General features: G+C 41.1%; 2 pseudogenes; one reads left to right on the top strand and one right to left on the bottom strand.

Annotated features, from left to right (window-relative positions):
* Positions 1 to 440: 440 nt before the first annotated feature.
* Positions 441 to 4,433, top strand: LOC125995825 (transcription factor BTF3-like; annotated as a pseudogene).
* Positions 4,434 to 21,684: 17,251 nt separating this feature from the next.
* On the bottom strand, positions 21,685 to 23,252 carry LOC125996311 (prenylcysteine oxidase 1-like; annotated as a pseudogene).
* Positions 23,253 to 23,622: the final 370 nt, after the last annotated feature.

The following is a 23,622-nucleotide window of genomic DNA, read 5'->3' as shown; positions in this document are numbered from 1 at the left end:
TGTTGTTAAAAAATAGATAAATAAGGAAAGCCAAAAGAATTCAACTTTTTTTCTTGACTTCTGCTTTTATTGGAGTCGTAATTTGAAAATGACAAGGAAATATTTATCTTCAAAGTTAAACAATAAAGGGCATGGAAAAAACCAGACTGATAACTACAGTGAACAGGGCACTTGTCTTACACATGGCTGGCCCAGCTTCCATCTTCCATCTCCAGCACCTCATATGGTTCTCTGAGTCTCTTCGGGAGTGATCCCTGAACACAGAGCCAGGAATAAGCCCTGAACACAGCCAATGTGACCAAGAAAACCAAAAAAATAAAATAAAACAAAAAAATTTATAAAATACATTAAAATAATTTATAAAACTAGAAATGTAGGAGAGGGTTAAAGAGTGGCAGCAAAGGAGGTACATGAGCTCTGTGGTTACCTCAGAATACCACATGGGGAAAGCTGAGCTGTAGGTGCTAAAAACATCTTTGATATGCAGAGATAGCTGGGAGGCCAGGGAGACCCCAATGACCTGGTGAGGGAAAGAGAGGGCAACCCCATGGAAAGTGGGGCTCCCTTCCAGTTTGTCAACTGGTTTGTCAGGGCCCCACCTGGGATAGGAGAGCAGAGCTGTTTCCACTGGCCAGCAGAGGCCAGACTGGCTAATCTCATCATCTGAAGGGTACTGGGGAGAGTTCTTTTTGGTTTTGGGGCCACACCCGGTGGTGCTCAGGGGTTACTCCTGGCTGTCTGCTCAGAAATAGCTCCTGGCAGGCACGGGGGACCATATGGGACACCGGGATTCAAACCAATCACCTTTGGTCCTGGATCGGCTGCTTGCAAGGCAAACGCCGCTGTGCTATCTCTCCGGGCCCTGGGGAGAGTTCTTAAGAAGGCTTGTCTTCATTCTAGAAAGTTCATAGTTCCAGAATAAACACATCTCTGCTTCCAAACTAGCAAGTCTTTTCTGATCTGCAGTTCAATGCAAGGGCTACTGGGTGTGGTGCTCAGACTGCACTGCCAGAGATTCTGGGACAACTCCAGCTGTGTTTGGGGGTTCTAGGACTGCACCCCATGATGCTTGGGGAAGAATAAATGATGCTAGGAATAGAACTAGGGTTGGCCACTTGTCAGGCTTGTTGTACCTCTAGCCTCTCTTCTCTCTGGCCTCTAATCAGCAAGATCCAAATGTCTGGAACTGTTTCCAGTGAACTGGACTGCAATCTAGAGCAAAGCTCGAGAATATTGCTAGAAATGCAGTTACATTCAGACCCCTTCCCCCCAAAAAAAACCACCAGGTTTGGTATCCCAAACCCATTAGTGAACCAAGAAAAAAAAAGAAATATTGTCATACTCAGAAAAAAAACAAAAAACAACCCTGATATCTTCAAATGGATTCTAAACTGACTCCAATGTTAAAATGACTAGACAGGGCCCGAAGAGATAGCACAGCGGCGTTTCCCTTGCAAGCAGCCGATCCAGGACCAAAGGTGGTTGGTTCGAATCCTGGTGTCCCATACGGCCCCCCGGGCCTGCCAGGAGCTATTTTTGAGCAGACAGCCAGGAGTAACCCCTGAGTACTGCCGGGTGTGGCCCAAAAACCAAAATAAATAAATAAATAAATAAATAAATAAATAAATAAATAAATAAATAAATAAATAAAATGACTAGACAAGGGGCTCACTCTGTTGTTGTAGTGCTATTTTTTCCCAGTGGAAAATAAGGAGAACTAGAAGCTAGAATAAACCCAAAACTGAACAGGGGAGATAGGACAGGAGATAGGGACACATGCCTTCCCTGCACTGGTCTGGGCTTGATTGCTGGCACCACATCGTTCCCACATTATTGCCAGACACAACCCTGGAAGCCCCAAAGCACATGTGTGGATATGAGGTCCCCAGCACCACAGGATTTACCAATACCAAATCCTCAGGCTCTTGCATTAAATAATTGACCCGATTGACCTAGAATTGCCAGAAGTGGCTCCCAGGCCTCCTACCACTTGAGAGGTATCCTCACAATCCAAAATATACAACTGAAAGTTCAGAGACAAAACTACAAAGTCTGAGATGACTAGTATACCAGATAGACAAATGGCAGCTGAGACATTACAGAAGGAGAGAAGCGAGTGTTGGACTTTGTACGTGAACGAATAACATTTTCCCAAATGAAACGGAGTAAAATAGAAATTTAAAAATATACAGGGGTAGGGGGGATGCTGGAGTGTACAGAAGGTAGGACCCTTGCCTGCATTCAGCTGATCTGTATTTTATTGGCATTTCATTTGGTCCCGCAAGTCCTGCCAGGAGTAATTCCTGAGTGTAGAGGCAGGAGTAAACCCTGAGCACCACTGGATGTGGCCCTCAAACAAACCCCTCCCTATACCCAAATTAACAACAGTGTCCCTATGTGCTGTGAGATCAAAGCAGCAGACCAACACAGATGTACCTGGAATCTCTAAATTTGGTAGAGCAAAATTTTAGTGCCTGAATTTATTTTGTTTGTTGAAAGCTATAAATTCACAGTTATTTTTTAGGGAAAAGGGGCTGGAGCAGTGGCGCAGTCGTACGGCATTTGCCTTGTACACGGCTGACCCAGGATGGACCCCTGGCATCCCATATGGTCCCCAAGCCAGGAGCAATCTGAGCACGCAGCCAGGAGTAACCCCTGAGCCTCACCACGTGTGCCCCCCCTAAAAAAAAAGATTAAAGAGAAACAAGGAGCAAGTATGAAAAACAGATGCAAAGCTACATTATAATAAAACAGCTCAAATGTTTTCAATTAAAACATTTTAGCTGATATAAACAGATACTAGTTCTTAATATTAAGGAACAAACTGGTAAATCTTGGTTTACAGTCAAGCTCATATTTTTAAAATATTGGAATCTGGAGTTATGCCAGTCATCTAACAACTAGAACAATCTTTCCTAAAGTGAGTGATAGTGTCCTGGAGGCAACAGATGTTAGAAGAATCCAGTTTTGGGTGCAATTGGGGGACCCTGCTGTCCTAAAGCTCTCCTGCTCCTAAAGACACAATATAAAATATAACTTAAGAATTTGGGCCCATGAATATGGACCCTGCATGCATGTGTCAAGTCCACATCTCCCCTCTTGAGATGTGGATTTTCCTACTTTCCTGCTCTCCTGCTGTGTATCTGATCACCTTAAGCACACACCCTATTTTATGACTCCCCTTACCCTATCTTTCCTAAACAAAGAAGCACACGCCCTGTTGTAATCCCCTCTTACATCCTACTCGATTGGCTGACAGAGTCCCACCTTACTCTCCACCTTACTCTTCCCTAATATAAATATCCCTTTCCAATCTACAATAAACTGAGTTACTCTCCCAAAGTGAATGGTGGATTCTTTTTTGTTAGTGTTCTACTCGCCTGAGATCTGACTTCACCAGTGACTTCTACATCTAGCAACCTCACCATTGAGGTCTACTACATCGTGGGATCTGACTATATCAGCCTCATTTACACATGGTGCCTGGACCAGAGACTTCCCTTAGGACTGGTGAGATGTTCTCTGGAGTAGTCTCATGGCTGCTCAAGTGGATTTTTCTGCTGTGAACGTATATATTAGCTCCTTTTTGGTTTAAAGTTATGGTCGTAGCTTGGTTTGGGGATGAGGACCTTAAACTTTTTTTCACATATATGGCTACCCTCTTTTTCCTAACTGCCGAGATGACACAAGTGGTTCTTCTTGTTATTATAGTTTGTATGTATCGAGAAATGCGAAAAATTCGAGCCAAACTTTCTGAAAGACTTTCAACTGTTTCTGAAGCTCCCCCTACTGTTTCTAAAAAGCATCCAACTCTGGAAAGCAAAAGTGTATTTCCAGTAATTACAAGAGGTCAAGCCCAAAGCTCTGAAGCTGGTAATGCACCACATCCTATTGGCACTAGACCAGAGACAGGCGCACCCACTCAGGCTGACTCTCAGGGGCCAGGTCTAGTCAGGGGCAGCTGCCCAAGGGGTCAGGAGGTGATGTCATTGTCTCTTCCTCCATTGACCACTGGATCTGGAGCACTGGAGTCTCAGATGAAAGAAACAATGAACCAAGAGAAGCTTGCAAAACTGCAGGCACAAGTGTGTATTGGTGGGAAAGGAACTGCTCGCAGAAAGAAGGTGGTTCATAGAAGAAGAAGATAGGAGTAAACAGTACCTCTGGCATTGAGGAGGTTATGCTGAGACAAAGCAACTGACAGAAATTATTTCCAGCATCTTAAACCAGCTTGGTGCAGACAGTTTGACTAGTTTAAGGAGACTGGTGGAAGCTCTGCCCAAACAATCCAGATGGAAAAGCATCACTTGCTACTGGAGAGGATGATGATGATGATGATGACGAAGTTCCAGATCTCGTGGAGAATTTTAATGAAGGCTTTCAAGAATGAAGCAAATGGAATTGTGTCAACTTCTGAAGAAGATAAAACATGAAAAAGTTACCGGGCACTGTTATTTTATATTGTGACCATTGGAAAGCTAAATGACCAGTTTGCAGGCTATAATCAAGAAGATCCACATGAATTATTTCTATTACTGAAGGAGAGTCTTCACCAATCTTTTTGTCTGTGTGTGTGTGTGTGTGTGTGTGTGTGTGTGTGTGTGTGTGGTGGCCACTTCTATGTCTGTCTAATGTCCATTATATTGTACCCAATGTCTGTCTATGTTGTATGTAGCCCTTCCTTCTTGAATATGGCCATTTATTTCTCCTGGAAAGATGAAGCCACCGCCGTTGCTGTTTTGTTCTCGTGCCCCTCTTTCCTCCCACTTCCCTTCACCATGAACTGTTGCATGTAACTAGTTTTGGCTTTTGAGAGATCCTCGGCTCTAAAACATTTCCTGATCCATGACTGCTGTGAGCCATTTTTTCAGACTCCACAAGACCATGTTGTCAGCTGAAGATGTGATCCGGAATTTATTCTCCCTGAAGACTATTTCAAAAGACTTAAAGGGGATATGTTTACCTCCTTTGTATATTTCTTAGGTGTATTTCCTCAATATGTATATTTTTTGAATATTTTATTATAGAGATGTATTTTCCCCCCTTCTCTTTGGGTTTACTAGTAGAAATTCATAGTAGATAATATATATGTATCCTTTGAGTTTTGTGTTTTTGATAGAACTAGGTTATAGGAATTGTTTGGTTTGTTATTATGTCCCTTTAGGTTCCAATAGTACCCTATGGCACTGTTCTTTTTGCATGGGCACTTTAAAATGGGGGAAATTTTAGCTATAGAGAGGAGTTACTATCCATTAGAGATGGGGACTCCAAAATTTTTTGTTATGGGGGAGGCTTCCATGCTGAACAATTGCCATAGTGACTTGACTTAGGCTTCAGTTGCTCGGACTTCAGCTGATCACCCCTGAACCTTGGGTCCCATATTTGATTCCAGCATTGTTTTCTGCACCTACATCTGGAATTGACCTTCTACCAGGACAAGGTTCTAGAACTGCCTTAGCATCTAATTGCTCCAGGGTGGGCTCATACTCCACCCTAATGACACCTTGGAAATCAGCAACGAGTTGCTTTCAAGCCGGATGATTTCCATGCCTCAGCATCTAACAGTGAGATGATACCAGGAGACACTTCAAGACACACTGACTTTGACTTAGCATCTGTGGAAGCACCAAGATCTCTAATTTCTGAAGCCTGACTGTGACAAGAATGATTGAGGGGGCTGGAGAGATAGCATGGAGGTAAGGTGTTTGCCATGCATGCAACAGGTCATTGGTTCAAATCCCGGCAGCCCATATGGTCCCCTGAGCCTGCCAGGATCGATTTCTGAGCATGGAGCCAGGAGTTACCCCGGGGCATTGCTGAGTGTGATCCAAACATCCCCCCCACCCCACCCCCCGCCAAAAAAAAAAAGAAAGAATGATTGAGGAGAACCTTTCCTGAGACCATGAAGAAAGACTTTGGGGTTAGACAAATGGGTATGTCTGGAGCCTGTAGTTGGTCTATGTCAGGATGCTTCATTGGTAAGAACACTTTGTTTTTAGGCAAAGTTCTTTTATTTTTTTTTCCTATTTTCCCCAACTTTTGCTGTGCCTAAGCAAAAAACTATCTGTTTTATCTTTTAGATAGAGACATCTTCCTTTTTCTTAGAAACTTGGGGCACAAATTACCTGGTTTAACATCCAGAGCTTTCCCTCACTAACACCCTGCTTTCCCTTATCCCCTTACCTTTGATCCTTGGCACCCCATATGGTCCCCCGAGTCTTCTAGGAGTGATTTCTGAGTGCAGAGTCAGGAGTCATCCCTGAGTGTCATAGTGTGTGAGCCCAAAATCAAAACAAACAAACAAATAAATAAATATCCTTTCCCCACCTACAATAAACTGCGTTGCTCTCCTGGAAGTGGCTGGTGGATGTTTTTTTGTGAGTGGTCTACTCACCTACAATCTGACCTCACCAGTAACTTCCATATTTTAGAATCTGACCATAGCAGTTTCATTTACACTGCTGGGTTGTGTACTGGGGTTCTCTTTACCAGTGGAGAAGCCTGGGCTCTCTCTTGAGCATGTCACTCTCTCCCTTTCTTAGCCTCTCCTTCTTCTTCCTTAGAATTTCCAAATAAAACCTGTTTTTCCCCCCCACCCAATTTTTTTTTTTTTGTAATGACACATCATTAAAAATGTGACTTCAGAAACAGATGGTAGGATGTGGGCTGGAGGGAGTGAAAGGTAAAGTTTTGTATGTGATCAAGTTGTTAACAACTTAAAATAGATTGTTAAAGCTGTAAAAGGTTTATATAAGATCCATGGTAACCCCAAAGCAAAAATATACAGTAGAGACATATAAGATGAAAAGGAATCAAAACATTCTACTACAGAAAGTCTTTTAAATTCACAAAGGAGGATTGCTTGAGAGAACAAGAGACAAAGGCAACAAAGGTGACAAAAATGACTAAAATAAAGAAAATAATAAATATAATAAAACAACATTAGAAGCTTATCTTTCACTAATTACTCTGAATATATAGAAGCATATCTACATAAAGCAAATATTAGCTGACCTAAAAGGGGAAATAGTTAACAATATAATTGTAGTAGTGGAGTTTTAATATCCCACTTTCACTGATGGACTCAACCTGCATAAAATCAATAAGGAAATATCAGCTTTCTGCAACACGTTTGACAGACACATACAGAACATTTAATCAAAAAGCAACATTCTTTTCAAGTTTACCTGGAACAGATTCAGAACAGGTCCTCAGGTGGGTCACAAAACCAGCCTTGATACATTTAAAGAGAATGAAATCATCGTAGGCATCTTTTTCAACTACAGTGGTACATAACTAGAAATAAAAAAAAAAAAGAAAATGAAAAAAATAGAAAAACATGCTGAGATTAAACAAAATGATACTCATCAGTTCTGAGATGCACAGGCTCTGGGGGCTACTGGGGATCACTTTGGTGTGGATAATTAATAATACTGTACACTTGAAACTTGCTAAGGGGAAAGAGCTTCTGTTTTCTCACCACACACACACACACACACACACACAAACTAGGTGAGTTGGTGGTGTGTTAAGCTATTTGTAATTATTGCTCCACAAAATAGTGTTTCACATGATCATAAAATGTATATATTTACTTGATAATTATATGGAAATTGTCAAATCCATGAAGACAAATTTTGATAGAAAAATAATACAGAAGGTAGACTAGAGTGTAGTAATAGATTCACAATCACAAATGTGATTGTCTCATTTTTCAGAGTTACAAGGAAACAATAGGAACAAATGGTGTAACTAGATATTTATATCCCCAAGCCCCCAAATCTATCCCACACAGCAGCCACATGACTTCAAAGTGGTTATAGTGCTAAATGTGTCATTTGAAAGTAAATAATTCTAGAAAGAAACATGGGGGATATCTTTGAGACTTGAGTTTAGAAGAAATTTCTTATGTGCAGCACCAGAAATAGGATCTATGAGAACAATACAACAAAATACAACTGATATGTTAGACTTCATTAAAATTAATATTTCTTTCCTTAAAAATACCACTAAGAAATGACAAGTTTATGGGCTAAAATGATATTACAGGGAATGGGGTTCTTGCTTTTGCACTCAAATGACTTTGGTTCAATTCCTGGCATCTCATACAGTCCTCCAAGCACTGCCAAAAGTAATTCCTTTATAGTGTAAAACTAGGAGTAAACTTGAGTATGGCCCAAAACCAAACCAAATAATCCAAAAATAAAAAAAGAAGTGACAAATTATTACTAGGAGGAGTAGATATTTCAAATCATATACTTGAAAATAGAACTATACCTGATCATTAATAAAAAGTCTCAAGACTTAGTAATAAAAATAATAACAAATTAAAACTTGGATGCAATTTATGATCACTATAGCACTAGAATATGGAAACATACAAATTTCCAACAACACACAAATGGATAAAAAATTGAGGTGTATATACACTATGAGATATGATGCAGGAGCAAGAGAAAGTAATGCCATGGAGTTCCCAGCAGTTTGGATGGAACTGGAGGCCGAAGGACAAAGGCTGGATGATCTCACTCCTCTGTGCTATACTGAAGAACAAATCAAGGATGTGGACAATCCCAACGGATAATAAGCCCTGGGCATGGGCTTAATTACAGACCTGAACGTATCAATTTGGTGGAGCAGGTGTGGGTGGAATGATGAAGTGGACCAGAAGTAATGCAAGGATAAGTTAGTGGTGGTATGCAGCAAAGCCATACCTGTCAATCAATGAAGGGTTGGGTCAGGAGGGGACAGATGAGACCAGAGGTGACATAAGGAGAATGGTGAAGGGTCATAGCACTTTGATGGCCATGATGTGCAGTAACTTTGTACAGCAATACTATAAACTTAAGTACCATGTAATCTTTTTTTTTTTTTTTTTTTTGGTTTTTGGGCCACACCCAGTGATGCTCAGGGTTACTCCTGGCTATACGCTCAGAAGTCGCTCCTGGCTTGGGGGACCATATGGGACACCGGGGAATCGAACCGCGGTCCATCCAAGGCTAGCGCAGGCACCATGTAATCTTATTAGCTAAACTATATTTAAAAAATGGGTGAAAATTTGAACCAATTTTCACCAGAGAAAACAGAGATGGTAAGTAAGCACATGTCAACATTATAAATCTTATTAGTTATTGAGAAAGGAAAATATTTAAAACTCCAACAAACAAAATACACAATAGTAGAATAGCTACAAAAGAAATGAATAAAAAATAAACAAAAGAAATGAATGGATCATACTATATGTTGGTGAGCCTGTGGGAACACTGGAATTTTTACTATCATAAGGTCCATTCATTTTGGAAAATAATATGATGACTCCTTATGTAAGATATACAGCTGCCATGTTATCCAGCCACTTCATTCCTAGATATTTATTCCACAAAAATAAAGCATTTATTTATGATGACTTGTGCATGAGTATTCACAGTAGCTTTATTTCTTTTTGTTTTTAGGAAAACACCCAGTGGTGCCCAGGGGTTACTTCTAGCTTTGCACTGAGAAATCACTCCTAGCAAGCTCAGGGGACCATATAGGATGCTGGGGATCGAATTAAGGTCAGCCTTGTGCAAGGCAAATGCCCACCCTGCTGTGCTATCTCTATGATCCTAAAGTAGTGGGATGTGCAGTTGTGGGGGTCACAGAGAGGCAGAAGAACACTTCTAAGAGTTTTGTGTGTGTGTTTTCTGTTGATCATGGCTGTAATTTGACATTAGACACACATGTCACAATCTGTCAAAGGGCACACTTCGAATATGGCCGCTTAGAGCATGTTAATTACACTCATAAAACTGATTTAAAACCTTTCGTAATCTCAACTGTTTTATTTTTATTTTTGGGGGGAGGATTTGTGTCACACTCAGTGGCCCTCAAAAATTGCTCTGTGCTCAGAAATTGTTCCTGGCAGGCTCTGGGGACCATATGGGATGTTGGGAATCAAACTGGGGTCCATCTGGGGTTGGTTGGATCCATGCAAGGCAAAAACGGTATTGCTGTGCTATCACTCCGGCCCCATCAACTGTTTTATTTTTATATTTGATTATTTTGTTGTATAGGTTTCTGATTTTTTTCCTCTGGAGATTTAATTTTAAAAGTAAATCAAGATAGTATGAGGGCATCTTTTTTTTTTAATTTTTTTTTTTTGTTTTTTTTTGGGTCACACCTGGCAGTGCTCAGGGGTTACTCCTGGCTTCATGCTCAGAAATCGTTCCTGGCAGGCTCAGGGGACCATATGGGACGCTGGGATTCGAACCGATGATCTTCTGCATGAAAGGCAAATGCCTTATCCTCCATGCTATCTCTCCGACCCCAGTATGAGGGCATCTTGTTGCTAATATCATTGACACCATTTACACTTATATCCAAGAAACTGAAGTAGTAAATAACTATTTGTTTTTGTTGATTTGGGGGCCACAAGTAGCAATGCTCAGGGGCCATTTCTGGAGGAGTTGGAGGGACCATAGGCAGCTCCCAGGATGAAGCCCAAGATAGCTGCACCTTATCTGCTATCCGATCTTTCTTTTTTTCCTGCCACACCCGGTGACTTTCAGGGGTTACTCCTTGGCTATGTGCTCAGAAATCACTCCTGGCTTGGGGGACCATATAGGATGTGGGGGAATCGAACCAAGGTTCGTCCTAGGCTAGTACGCGTGAAGCAGACGCCTTACGGCTTGTGCCATTGCTCCAGCCCTATCGTATCTTTCTGATGCCATAACATACTTTGTTTAGAAAAATTAGGTTAATTTTTCACTTGTACTTCTGTATACTATAGTATTGTATATATTTGCCTTTTTCCCTTTGTTTTGGAGGTACACAAAGCAATGCCCAGGGCTTACTACTGGCTCTGAGTTCACAGATCATTCCTGGTGGGGCCCAGGGAGCCAAATAGGGGTGCTGAGTTTTGATAATGTTTACCTCCTGAATTGTACCTGGAATCAATCTGCTTTTACTTATTTATTTTTCAGTTCCATGTGCATGCAGACAGACTCCCAGTATCAGGTTCAGGTTCTACTGCCAACCACCACCCTTCAATCAAAAGAGGTCTCAAGAGTTTTGGAACTGGAAGTTTTCCAGTGCTGTTCCATCTCCTGATTAGCTTCCCCATTAGACTCTGCCACTCACATGTGCCCTAATGCCATCAAGTGATTTGTGTTTTTGTTTCTTGTGGGTTTATGGGTGATATTGTGGGTTTGTTGTCTTCTCTTTGGCAACAAACTTGTGTCCAGCTGAGTTGTGTGACACTTTGGTTACCAATCCCTTTTCCTTCCCTTGAAGGCAAACACCAAATCTGGGTCTGGCCTCTCCAATAAGCTCTTTGCCTTCTAGAGTGCTTTGCTGGCTCTTTGAGGTGTCTGTAGGCTTAGAGCCTCTCTCTTTTTTCCCCTGTGTATGCTTTGCATGATCGCTACTGCTTTCAGAAAGGTCTTTAGCGATTTTAGATTTTAGCTCTCTTAAAAATAAAAATATTTAAGGGGATCTGGGGGGACTTGGGGCCACACCCTGTTGCACTCAAGGATTTCTCTTGACTCAGTGCTCAGAAATCACTCCCGGCAGGCTCAGGGACCATATGGAATGCCAGAGATCAAACCTGAGTCAGCCGTAAGCAAGTTAAATGCCCTACCTGCTGTGTGACTATTTTCTGCTGACTATTGCATCATGATGCTATTTTATTTTATTTGGTTTCTAGGTTACACCCTGTGGTGCTCAGGGCTCACTCTCCACTCTGTACTAAGGGATCACTTTCTAGTGGGCTTAGTGGGACTGTCTGGGATGCTGGGAATCCAAGCACTTACCCATTGTTCTAGCGTTCTGCCCCCCAAGAATTATCTTGACATTAGAAGCTTGAAGTTGGGGCCAGAGAGATAGCATGGAGGGAAGGCATTTGCCTTTCATGCAGAAGGACGGTGGTTCAAATCCCAGCATCCCATATGGTCCCCCGCTCCTGCCAGGGGCGATTTCTGAGCATAATGCCAGGAGTAACCCCTGAGTGCTGCCAGGTGTGACCCAAAAAAACAAAACAAAACAAAAAAAAGCTTGAAGTTGTTTTTCCTTTTAATTAAAATTTTATTTAATGCATTGTGATTTACGAAGTTATTCATAGTATAGTTCAGCATCAATCCCTTCACCAGTGTCAATCTTATTCCACCGATGTTAAAAGGCCTCAATTTTGAAAAATATAAGACAAGACTGAGGCCAAATAATGAATTGTGGTTAATGGATTCATTATTTATAAAAAGGCCCCATCTGCATGAGCAAGTAGATGCACCCTAGAAGTTTCTGAGATAGTGAGGGAAATATACAATCTTTCCTACATAATTGTGGGTTAAAAGGGTTTTGCTTGTTTTAGGTTTTTGGGCCATTGACCTGACTGTACTCAGAGGTTTCTACTGGTTCTGAGCTCAGAAATCATTCCTGGCAGGCTTGAGGGACCATATGGGATGCCAGGGTCAGCTGCATGCAAAGCAAATGCCCTACCTGCTGTACTACCACTCTGGTCCAGTGGGTTGAAAGTTGTTTTTTTTTTTTTTTTTTTTTTTTTTGGTTTTTGGGCCATACCCAGTGACGCACAGGGGTTACTCCTGACTATGCGCTCAGAAGTTCCTCCTGGCTTGGGGGACCATATGGGACACCGGGGGATTGAACCGTGGTCCGTCCAAGGGTAGCGCAGGCAAGGCAGGCACCTTACCTTTAGCGCCACCGCCCAGCCCCGGGTTGAAAGTTTTGACAGGAAAATGAAAGTCTCTTGCCTCTAATAGGACATTTTTGTGTATGCTAATATGATATTCAAAGGGGTGATGAAATGACTACCAGAAAATGACTTATGCAGATATAATATAGGGGTTATTGACAGGAAAAGTCACAAGCACAAAGTAGTGAAGCATAATCAGGCCTGAGAGTGAATCATCCATCATCTGGGCCAAGCAGGGTGGCTTCGTGGGCTGTGGTCATCATCCCAGTACCCAGGAAACCTTGTGCCTTCAACCTTCAGACATGTAGACGGAGGGAGTTGGGATGGGTGAAGCCAGAACTTAACAGTAAAGGGAGCTGGAGCCAGGATCTGACTATTTGAGTCAATTTAGACCTGCTGGACCTGGACCTGTTTTTCTAAATAAAGGCCAAACTGAAGGAAAAATTGGACATTCAGAACCATCTAGAATGGTCTTTTTCATGTTTTGATTTGACAGTCCAATGATCACAATCCATTCACCAATATAGTAATGGATTTTATTCTATATTCATTATAGTTACAGCTTAAAATGTCCATAGTTGCCTTAGGATCATAACCTCATTGTCTCTTGAAAAATGAGGTTTAGGGAGCTGAGGTTAATAGTATTTGAACTATGGTGCTTAAATAAAGATATTATTAGAAAAAAATAGTATTTGATCATTTTGATTCTACCACAGATGAATTTTAAAAAGGAAAGACCCATTCATTCATGAACAGACTCTTCCATTTTCATAGAGACACCCTGAAGTCTCTTGCTTTCTCTTTGGTCCCATTTAACAGGACTGGCTGACCTTCAAGATCCTTCTAACCTTGTGACTTGAATTTTTTGCTTTGCTGTACATTTCCACAATTTTGTAAAATAGGTGACCAGCAGGGGGCAGTAAGGTTGCGAGGTAGGAGGGAGTGATGCTGGCGTTGAATGGCAAGAAAACATGCATGGAAGTTTCCTAGCCCACTGCACTCCAAGTTCTGTCTTGAGCTAGGAGTTCAATAATGCTTTTCAACATTACAGCCCAAATACAACACCGAGAAAAACACCTGTCCTTTCCTTGTCAGCGGGCACCCTCTTCATTCATTTAGAAGTCTGCATTAAGCACTTACCATGGCCCAGTAGTTGTTCTATAAACTTGAGATATATCAGCCAATAAACAAAACAACATTTTCTGATCTCCTGGAAGTAATACTCTGGTGGGGAAACAGACATAATCAAGTGGACACAGTATTAACAATAACAATGGTGGCAAAAGTACTGTGGGACAAAGAAAAAGTAACTGTAGATGGGGGCATTTAGAGTCAGAAATGGTGGTTAGCAAATTGAGGAAGGAGGTTAGAGAAATCCTTGGGAGGGACATTTAAACAAGATTGAAGGGCGAGAGAGAGAGAGAGAGAGAGAGAGAGAGAGAGAGAGAGAGAGAGAGAGAGAGAGACAGACAGACAGACAGACAGACAGACAGACAGAGAGAGAGAGAGAGAGAGAGAGACAGAGAGAGAGAGTACATAGGGTAAAACACTTACCTTGCATGATCTGACTTGGTCCTGAGCCTGGCAGGAGTGATAGATATCTCAATGCAGAATCAGAATAAAGGCCTAAACATTTCTTTCTTTCTTTTTTTTTCTTCTTTTTTTTCTTTTTTTTTGGATTTTGGACCACACCCGGTGATGCTCAGGGGTTACTCCTGGCTATGCACTCAGAAATCGCTCCTGGCTTGGGGGACCATATGGAACACCAGGGGATCGAACTGCGGTATGTCCAAGGTCAAAAGCCCTACCAAGGCAAATGCCCTACTGCTTGTGCCACCTCTCTGGCCCCAAAGGCCTAAACATTTCTGGGTGTGACCCTAAAACAAAGCAATAGAAAAAAAAAAACAAACCAAGATCGAGGTGAGGGAGTAGACTTTGTGGTTCTCTGGAGAAACAGGATTTTAGGAAGAAGGGACATATATGGGTAGATGGAGTCGAAATAAGAAAAGGCAGGCCTCAATAAAGCTTTATTAGACATTCAGTTCTGAGTGAAATTGTCACTAAGGTGGAACTTGAGCACAAGGCCATTTTAAAGCAGTTGGCTATAGATATATATCCATATATCCCACATGGCCACCAAAGGCAATTATATTTGGTGACCAGTTAGCTAATAGCAGCTAATTCACGTACCTGATATCTGTGCCAGGTGAGGGCTCTGTGCCCATGACATATCCATCACACTTAGTCCTTTCATTGCCTCTATAGGGTATGAGTGAGCACTAGAGACTACATCTTGGTCTCCATTCACTTACTTCATAGACTCCATGACCTTGGTCCTGTCTCCTCATCCTACCTAATGTTCTCAGGGACTATGTATGTAATGTTAAACTAGGTCCAGTCATGGAAGAATGGGGACAAACAAACACCATACACTCTGGAGAGATCCGTGACTGCTGTCATGTAGACCTCTCCAGAGAAACAGTTACTTAACTATGTTATTTTCAGGGCTTACAAGGAATAAGCCACTACTACCCCTTGGTGACTCATTCATCTGTTAATGTTTGCTGGAGGGTCACAGGACTAGACCTTTTCTCTCCCTTTGTCTTGTGGTTCTTTTCCACTATTTTTCCATTGGCAACATTTTTTTTCTTTTTAATATTTCAGTTAGACAATGTCTAACACCCATGCCTTCACCAGTGCATATTACCACCACTGATATCCCCAGTTTCCCTCCCATTTTCCTCCTGCCGTCTCCTCTGCTTGCTTCTATGGAAGACATTTCTCTCTCTCTCTTCCTTTTTTCCTTTTAGACACTATGATTTGGAATATTGTTACTGAATGGGTATCATGCATATCACTTTACCTCCTTTCAGAACCCAGTTCTTGTCTAGAGTGATCATATCCAACATCATTGTCATAGTGGTCCCTTCTCTGCCCTAACTGTACATCTACACAATGGAACACTATGTAGCTGTTGGGGAAAAAGAAGTCATGAAATTTGTTTATACCTGGATGGATATGGAGAGTATTATGCTGAGTGAAATGAGTTGAGAGAGAGAGAGAGAGAGGGATAGACATAAAATGAGTGCACTAATTTGTGGGATAGATTGTATGGTAATAATATCCAGAGACCATAGAGATGAAGGCCAGAAGGACCAGTCCATGGTAGGAAGCTTGTCCTTTGCTAGCTTTCACTTGTTTTTATGTATCAGCTTATTATAACCCTTAGAGCAAGATGGCTTGGAGAGATCGGATGAAGCACATCTGCTTCTTGGTTGCTAGCACCTGATTAAACCTGAATAAACACATCAACTCTTGCCTCTTGTGAGCTCAAATTTAATAAGAGAGCTTGATGGCCTAGCCAGGAGCAGCTGCATGCCTGAATGGGCTGGTCATTTACTCAGCCGGGAGGTGGCCTCAGTGGATTCTAAAGCTGACCTGACAACATTCCCAAGATCGGTGAGTCATCATCATGTGCTGACCCAGGGGTCCTCAAACTTTTTAAACAGGGGGCCAGTTCACTGTCCTTCAGACTGTAGGAGGGCCAGATTATAGTAAAAACAAAAATTATGAACAAATTTCTATGCACACTGCATATATCTTATTTAGAAGTGAAGAAACAAGGGGCCGGGTAGGTGGTGCTGGAGGTAAGGTGTCTGCCTTGCAATCGCTAGCCAAGGAAGGACCGAGGTTCGATCCCCCGGCGTCCCATATGGTCCCCCCAAGCCAGGGGCAATTTCTGAGCACATAGCCAGGAGTAACCCCTGAGCGTCAAACGGGTGTGGCCCAAAAACCAAAAACCAAAAAAAAAAAAAAAAGAAGTGAAGAAACAAAATCGGAATAAATACAATATGTGGCCCACAGGCTGTAGTTTGAAGAAATGAGAGATCTTTAGGGCCTCACAGTAGATACAGTAGATGCCAACACTCCTATCTCAGGGATTCCTCTCTCTTCTCAAAGCACCAGCACTACCTTGTTGGGGAAATAGTTTCAGCTTGGAAATAATCAATAAGCTACAAATTTGAATTGTTGCCAGGTCTCATGATCAGAAGTCTCTATCCTTGATGTTTGGGATTTTTTAAAAATCTTTACTCACTTACCAATGCACTTTGGCCCACATGAGTTTGAGACTTCTCTCAGTCTTGTTCATGCTAAGAGGCTCTGCACTTGAATGACCTCTATTTGTATTTGATCTTTGTTACATCAATAGAGGAGTATTTGATCTTGAAACTATCTATAAAGTTGTCTTTAATCACTGGGCCATGGACCAGTGCAGGCTCGCAGGTATAGAATAGTTGAAAACCATTGGTTTATAGCTTTGGTTAGAACTGTAGACTGAGAAGGAAACTTTTTTTTTTATGGTAACATTACTTCACCTATGTATGGGCTAGAATGTGAGAGAAGAAGGCCCTTAAACAGCTCTCCAAATAACAATATTATATTCTGATTGAGATCTGATCTTTGGTTGGAGATACCATATTTCTAGGCTTTTATGTTACTGCATAAGGACTTATCTCTGAAGGACTTATCTCCTGCTCATGGTACAGAGGGGAGGGAATGGGAGGGGACTAGGCCTCTCCCCAACTGTAAAACTGAGCAAGAAAAAGACAAAACCCTTTCTTTTATTGCTTTAGTAATATAATGCAGGACATGCAAACAAAAGATCTGAAGCACTCAGAGAGGTGACCTACATCAGAGATGTCATTTCTTCTTCTACAGTTAAATATTTATTCAAACTGGTATATATACATTACTATTTTCTAAAATATTGGCCCCTTTATTTTATCTCTTTAAAATTTTTTTTAAGGCACACCAAGTGATGTAGTTTATTTTGAACACAAATGTTCAAACACAAGTGGCAAACAATTTTGAATAGAAATACGGTTATAGAGGAAAAACATTCCAGTTTTTCTGTGGCTTTTTGTGGAATACTTTGAGAATGCTATCCACAATATATTCATCTAGTTAGTTCACAAACGATGGTACACAACCCCATATGAGATCAATTACAAATGGTTGTAGCAGCCTATTTTTAAGAAACCTAAGAAGCAAATACTTAAGCCTATTTCTTTGATCTGCTAAAAAACATATAAATCTTTAGTCACTTTAAAACTCTAGAGAATGGGGTATTCTTTCATACCCCATTCACACAAATGAGTGTGTGACTTAAAAAAACACAATGCTGACTTATGTGTATCTCCTATTTATCAGAAAGCAAGAATGGTTTAGAGGGATCAATCAGGAATTAACATGAAGTTCAATACATTTGTGCTCAACTCATCTTAATGATACAGGCTTGCTTCTGTTCATTTGCGGTGCTAGGGACCAAGCCCAGAGCCTCATGTAAAAGGCAAATATTCTTTCAGAGTTGTGTCTCCAGCCACAAGCTTTTTTTTCACAGCCATATAGAATTGAACTACAAAATTGGTTCTCTGGTTCCTAACACTAGCATCACCCAGGAGCTGAAGAAAAAGCTAATTTTTGTCTTCAGCTTTTAAATCTTGAACATTCTATATGAGCCCCAGCAGTGGTTTAATGAATCCTCCAGATGATTTCAAGACATCAAGCTGGAGAACCACTGGAAAAGAACTGGATTTCATCCAGTTCCTGCATGTTTGTCTTCAGTAAAAAGAAATCTTGCATGGTAAGGCTCTGACAGTATTTTTCTTCCAATTAAAAATAATACTGAATTGCATTAAAATATACTTGATATATTGATAACCTGCTTTGTTTCTTAAGAAAACAATTTCAGATACCATGTTGAGAAATAATCAGGTCTGAAATAGAAGCAACATTTTAAATTGGTGTTCCTTTAATTTTAAATAAAAATATATCTCACCCAGGGACCAGAGCATATTACAGTGGGTAGGGTATTTGCCTTCCAAGCAGCTGACCCAGGTTTGACCCCTAATATACATCCATGTTGTCCCCTAAGTCTTTCAGGAGTAATTCCCTGAGCTTTGAGCCAAGGAGTAACCCCTAAGTGCCCCAGGTGTGGCCCAAAACAAAACAAAACAAAAAAAATGATATATATCCCATTACAAACTTTACAGGTAACAGAAACAAACTATTTCATTAGTACTTTCCAATCTTTAGTATATATAATAATTTGAATCTCCACAGTTTTAACCTTTATGAGAAAAACAAGCAATGCCTTGTACTTGTTAATAAAAAAGTTAACCCATTGGCAGTTTATAAATTTAATACCTTCTCTAGTCTTTATTGGCATATTAATTTCATAATAGAATCATTTTTAAGTAAAAAGACTTAGCATTTTGCTGAAATATTCTGGTAAAAAAAATTTAACATATCTTGACTGCAATTTAGGAAGAGGCAGGCAGAGGAAGTCCTGTTGTCCAGAGAACATACATGGTATAGACAAGGCAAGCACCTTAACAATGTTTTTGTTTTTGTTTTTGGTGCATTTCTTGGGGGACTATATGGGACACCAGGGGATCAAACTGTGGTCTGTCCTAGGTCAGACACATGCAAGGCAAACACCTTACCACTGCGCCACTGCTCCAGCCCCTTCACAAGCTTTTTCTTTTATCAGCTGCACTTTGTACAGCAAGTGTAATTTCAGGGTTAGTTGCATGTCAACCATTTGGAGCAACATTCCAGTGTACAGTCAAGGTTGAGAATGACAACCAGTTTCACTCAAATTCACAATAGCTCTGACACCTTTGACAACTTAATCAAAGCAGGCTACCATTTTGAATATACTACTCTAGTATCAACTGCTCTGATCTAAGGTATAAGTTGTCTCTGCTGCTAGACATTTATTATGTCTTGCTATCAAGTAAGTGTATTACTAGAGTTTCCACTGAGAATTTTTTCATAAAAAGTCTGTTTTGATACTATAGTTGTGTTTCTTGGGACTTTTAAGGCACTAAAATTTTTTTGAGACATCTTAAACCCAGTATCAGTGATTCTCAACCCAGGTTATAATACACATCGACCTTTAAAAAAATTTAAAAGGTCTTTATCCTCAGTCAATTATCTCAATCCATTACAGATCCTTTTTTATCAGAATCACAGAATGAAATGATCAATCAGTAAATATTTTGGTTTGGTTTTGTTGGTTTTTGGGGGCTGCTAAGGAATTACTCCTAGGGATAGGGGGACCATACTGCTAGGAAGCAAACCTGGGTTGGCCAAATGCAAGGCAAGCATCAAAACCATTGTACTCCACTGTTCTCCAGCCTGAGTTTTTTGTTTTCTTTTTTGTTTGTTTGGTTTTGGTTTTGGAGCTATACCCAGCAGAGCTCAGGGTTACTCCTGGGTGAGCTCAGAAATCGCTCTTGGCAGTCTCAGGGGACCATATAGGAATAGGGAATCTAACCCAGGTGTGTCTTGGGTTGGCCTTGTGCAAGGCAAACGCCTTACAACTGCGCTATCACTCCGGCCCCCACAGCCCAACTTCCATTTTATTTTTTCTTTTGGAATAATAAGGCTGGAAAGATCTAAAGCAGCAAAGATCTTTACAACACACTCACAGATTCCCTAAGGTATCTTTATATTCTGACCAACAATCTTTAGTATTTTATTCTTGTTCTTGTGCCTGTCACCATGTAATTGCATTGTTTCTGTGTTTCAAGAAGGTAAAGGGGTAAGATGAAAGAAAAAATACAAGTCCTTCATTTCTCAGTATTTCTCAAAGCTTCTCAGTTAATGATCTGATGACAAAATGCTCATTTAGTTTTTGTTTAAAATGTCAATTTCTTAATAGCCTCTCTTAGCTTTTTATTTTACTTGAAATTTTTGTTTTCATCTTAAAGTTATATATACTACTAAGACTTCTGAATTTCACCCCCAATAACCAAGACAGCAATCAAAAGAACATTCTGAAAGTCAAGGCTTCAGACACCTTTACATTAAAAAGGATATAAATCACTAAAGTCAAGTAGAAGACCTAACTTTCAGAGTATTTATCCTATTTTTTTTTTGTTTTTTTTTTTAGGGGGGGCCACACCCGTTTGATGCTCAGGAGTCACTCCTGGCTAAGTGCTCAGAAATCGCCCCTGGCTTGGGGGGAACCATATGGGACACCGGGGGATCGAACCGGGGTCCTTCCTTGGCTAGCGCTTGCAAGGCAGACAGACACCTTACCTCTAGCGGCACCTCACCGGCTCCTATTTATCTGATTTTTATCAAAATCTATCACATCCACTTGTGAAGTACAAATGAACTAGTATCTCACTCAAGAGTACTTCTTTAGGGGCCGGGAAGGTGGCACTAGAGGTAAGGTGTCTGCCTTACAAGTGCTAGCCAAGGAACGGACCGCGGTTCGATCCCCCGGCGTCCCATATGGTCCCCCCAAGCCAGGGGCGATTTCTGAGCACATTGCCAGGAGTAACCCCTGAGCATCAAACGGGTGTGGCCCAAAAACCAAAAACCAAAAAAAACAAAACAAACAAAAAAAGAGTACTTCTTTAAATTATTCAAGTATCGTTTAAAATGTTCAGAGCATTGATTCAATATCCAGGGCTTCATCTTCAGACCTTCTAAATTCAGAATATTCAGAGGAGCCAGAGAATTCTGACACCTAATGACCTTAGGTGACTTTTCTGTTGGTTGTGTTTTTTGTGTTTTTTGTTTTGTTTTGTTTTTTTTTTTTTGCTTCTGATTTTAGGGTCCCTTCTCACGGTGCTCTGGGGCTACTTCCAGCTCAGAGGTCATCATCCAGAATCTTCCCTTAAGCATGGCAGTGTCGAGGGACCGTATGTTATCGAGGACAACATGCAAAGCATGAGCGCTAGTCTGTTGTTCCCTCCAGGTGATTCTTATGAGCAGACAAGTTTGAAAAACAGTGTTGATGAATATTAAGAGAATTAAGTTTTGGGAGATGGTCTAAACCTATTAGTTATACTTTATGCTCAATTACAACGTTGTGTGTTCTTATGACTTGCTGGGATTATCCCTGTTACATGATGATAATGGTAAGACATTAAATTCAAAATCAATTCTGCTCATTCTTTTTATTTATTTATTTATTTTGCCAGTGATAATTCGTTTGGACTGAGACTTGGAAAAGAGAATGAGACTGACCTTCAAAGTTCACTTTTAAGCTTCTCGTATAACTCTTCTTGGTCAATCATGTCTTTATGTCCATTCCAGCTGTGAAAGGCCAGGAGAGCGGCGTTGTGGGCTGCGATGGCACTCATTTCCATGGCACTTGCCGCACACTCAATGCTACTGAGATAATAAAGACGATCATCGTGGAGGATAATGGAGGTACATTTCTCCGGAGGCTGATAGCGAGAATACGAGAGCCACGGCTGCTTCGAAGCATGTAGATAAGTATCGAAGAGCTTCGTAATTTGTCTTTTAGTAAAAGTCTCTTGAGCAAACATCTTCCAAACACCTGTCCCATCCCTTGACGGTTGGATATAGTTCTGTTCATTTACAGAGATCACCAATCCAAAGTTGTTGACGAGCAATTTTGATGTATCAGTAGTTAAGATGGTACTGAGACCAAAATTAGTTGAGCATCTGGAGCAAAACAAATTCGTGTTCAATTTCCCCTTAATGAAAGTTGTCACTATATGTTGGTACTATTGCTGGAATTCCTCAATTGGAGGATCGAAGTTGAGAAAAGTTATATTGGACATGTTTTGATTCAATGGAATAGCCACCAAGACAATGTCATAGGTATCTGCATGGGTCTCAGATCCAAGCTGGTATACTACTTCGTACATCTTCGTGGTATCACCTGTATTCCTGGTCCTTGTTTTATCTTCTATGAACATTACTGAGCCAGATATGAGGTTGCTTTTGGAAGCCCGAAGGAGTCCTGAACAAACAAGTTTGTTGCCACCTTCTACTGACCAAAGGCCAGAATCAGCACCAGTCATTGACACTGCTCCTACAAAGCCATTGATGCCCGTGCTTTGACCATAATTGACCCTCATGATAGGAGCAGCAATTTCTTGGAGGAATTTCTCCGATGAGCCAGCTTTCTGCAAGGTCTCATTAAGTGTCTGATTAAGCATTCAAGGAAGTCGTCCCCTCCTAGAGAATGTAGCAGCTTTTCTACACTACTGAAGGCATAGTCATGAGATTGGTAGCGGTAGATCCTCATAAACTTGTCTAATATATCTTCTACCCACATGTGCTTTTGAAGGGACTGAAATCCATAGCGCCAAATTAGTTTAATCATGTTAATTATAAACCAGGAGCTCTCCTGAAATACCATTTTCTCTCCATTATATACCTTTATGAGGCCACCAGAGGCAGGCAGAGTAGAAAGACCCAAGTCCTTGACAAAACGCTTCACGTGCAGATTAAGAGGGTGGATGACAGAACCTCCTGCCTCATATTCGCGCCCTTGCAAAATCATGGTGGCCAGACGCCCCCCCCCCCAACTCTCCTCTCTCGAACACGTCGATCTTCACATCCTTTCCAAACTTCTGCTGTAGGTAATAGGCTGCCGAAGTGCCACCAATTCCAGCTCCAATGAACGATCTTTTCCGTCGGGGGCAGCGCTCCCAGAGCACCCCCAGCTGCACAGGAGTAGCCCCAGCCCCACAAGCGACGAGACAAGCTCACGCCCCGCGTTGCGCCCCATGGCTCAGCAAGCACCATCGACGACCGGCCCGAGTACATGACAGCCGCTAATTTTTTTTATTTAAAGAATTTTATTTTAAATAAATTTAAAAAATTTAAAGAATTTTATTTAAAGAATTGTGATTTACAGTTATTGAGAGTTGAGTTTTATGTATGTATCTCAACACCAACCCCACCACAAGTGTCAACTCCTACCAACAATATCCCATGTGCCATCATCCCTCAATACCAGCCCTCTCACCTTGGAGGCTCACTACAAAATTCTGTGCTTGTTGCTTAGGCTTTGTGTTGAGTTTTGTGTTGAGTTTATGCTTTGCATGTATAGAGCTAGACTACACTCCCATATCACCAGTGTAATAGAAGCCTTGACC

The sequence above is a fragment of the Suncus etruscus genome, chromosome 18, assembly GCF_024139225.1.
Source record: "Suncus etruscus isolate mSunEtr1 chromosome 18, mSunEtr1.pri.cur, whole genome shotgun sequence".
Classification (NCBI taxonomy): Eukaryota; Metazoa; Chordata; class Mammalia; order Eulipotyphla; family Soricidae; genus Suncus; species Suncus etruscus.
The sequence above is the reverse complement of the archived record's forward strand: the minus strand, read 5'-3'. Positions and strand labels throughout refer to the sequence as shown.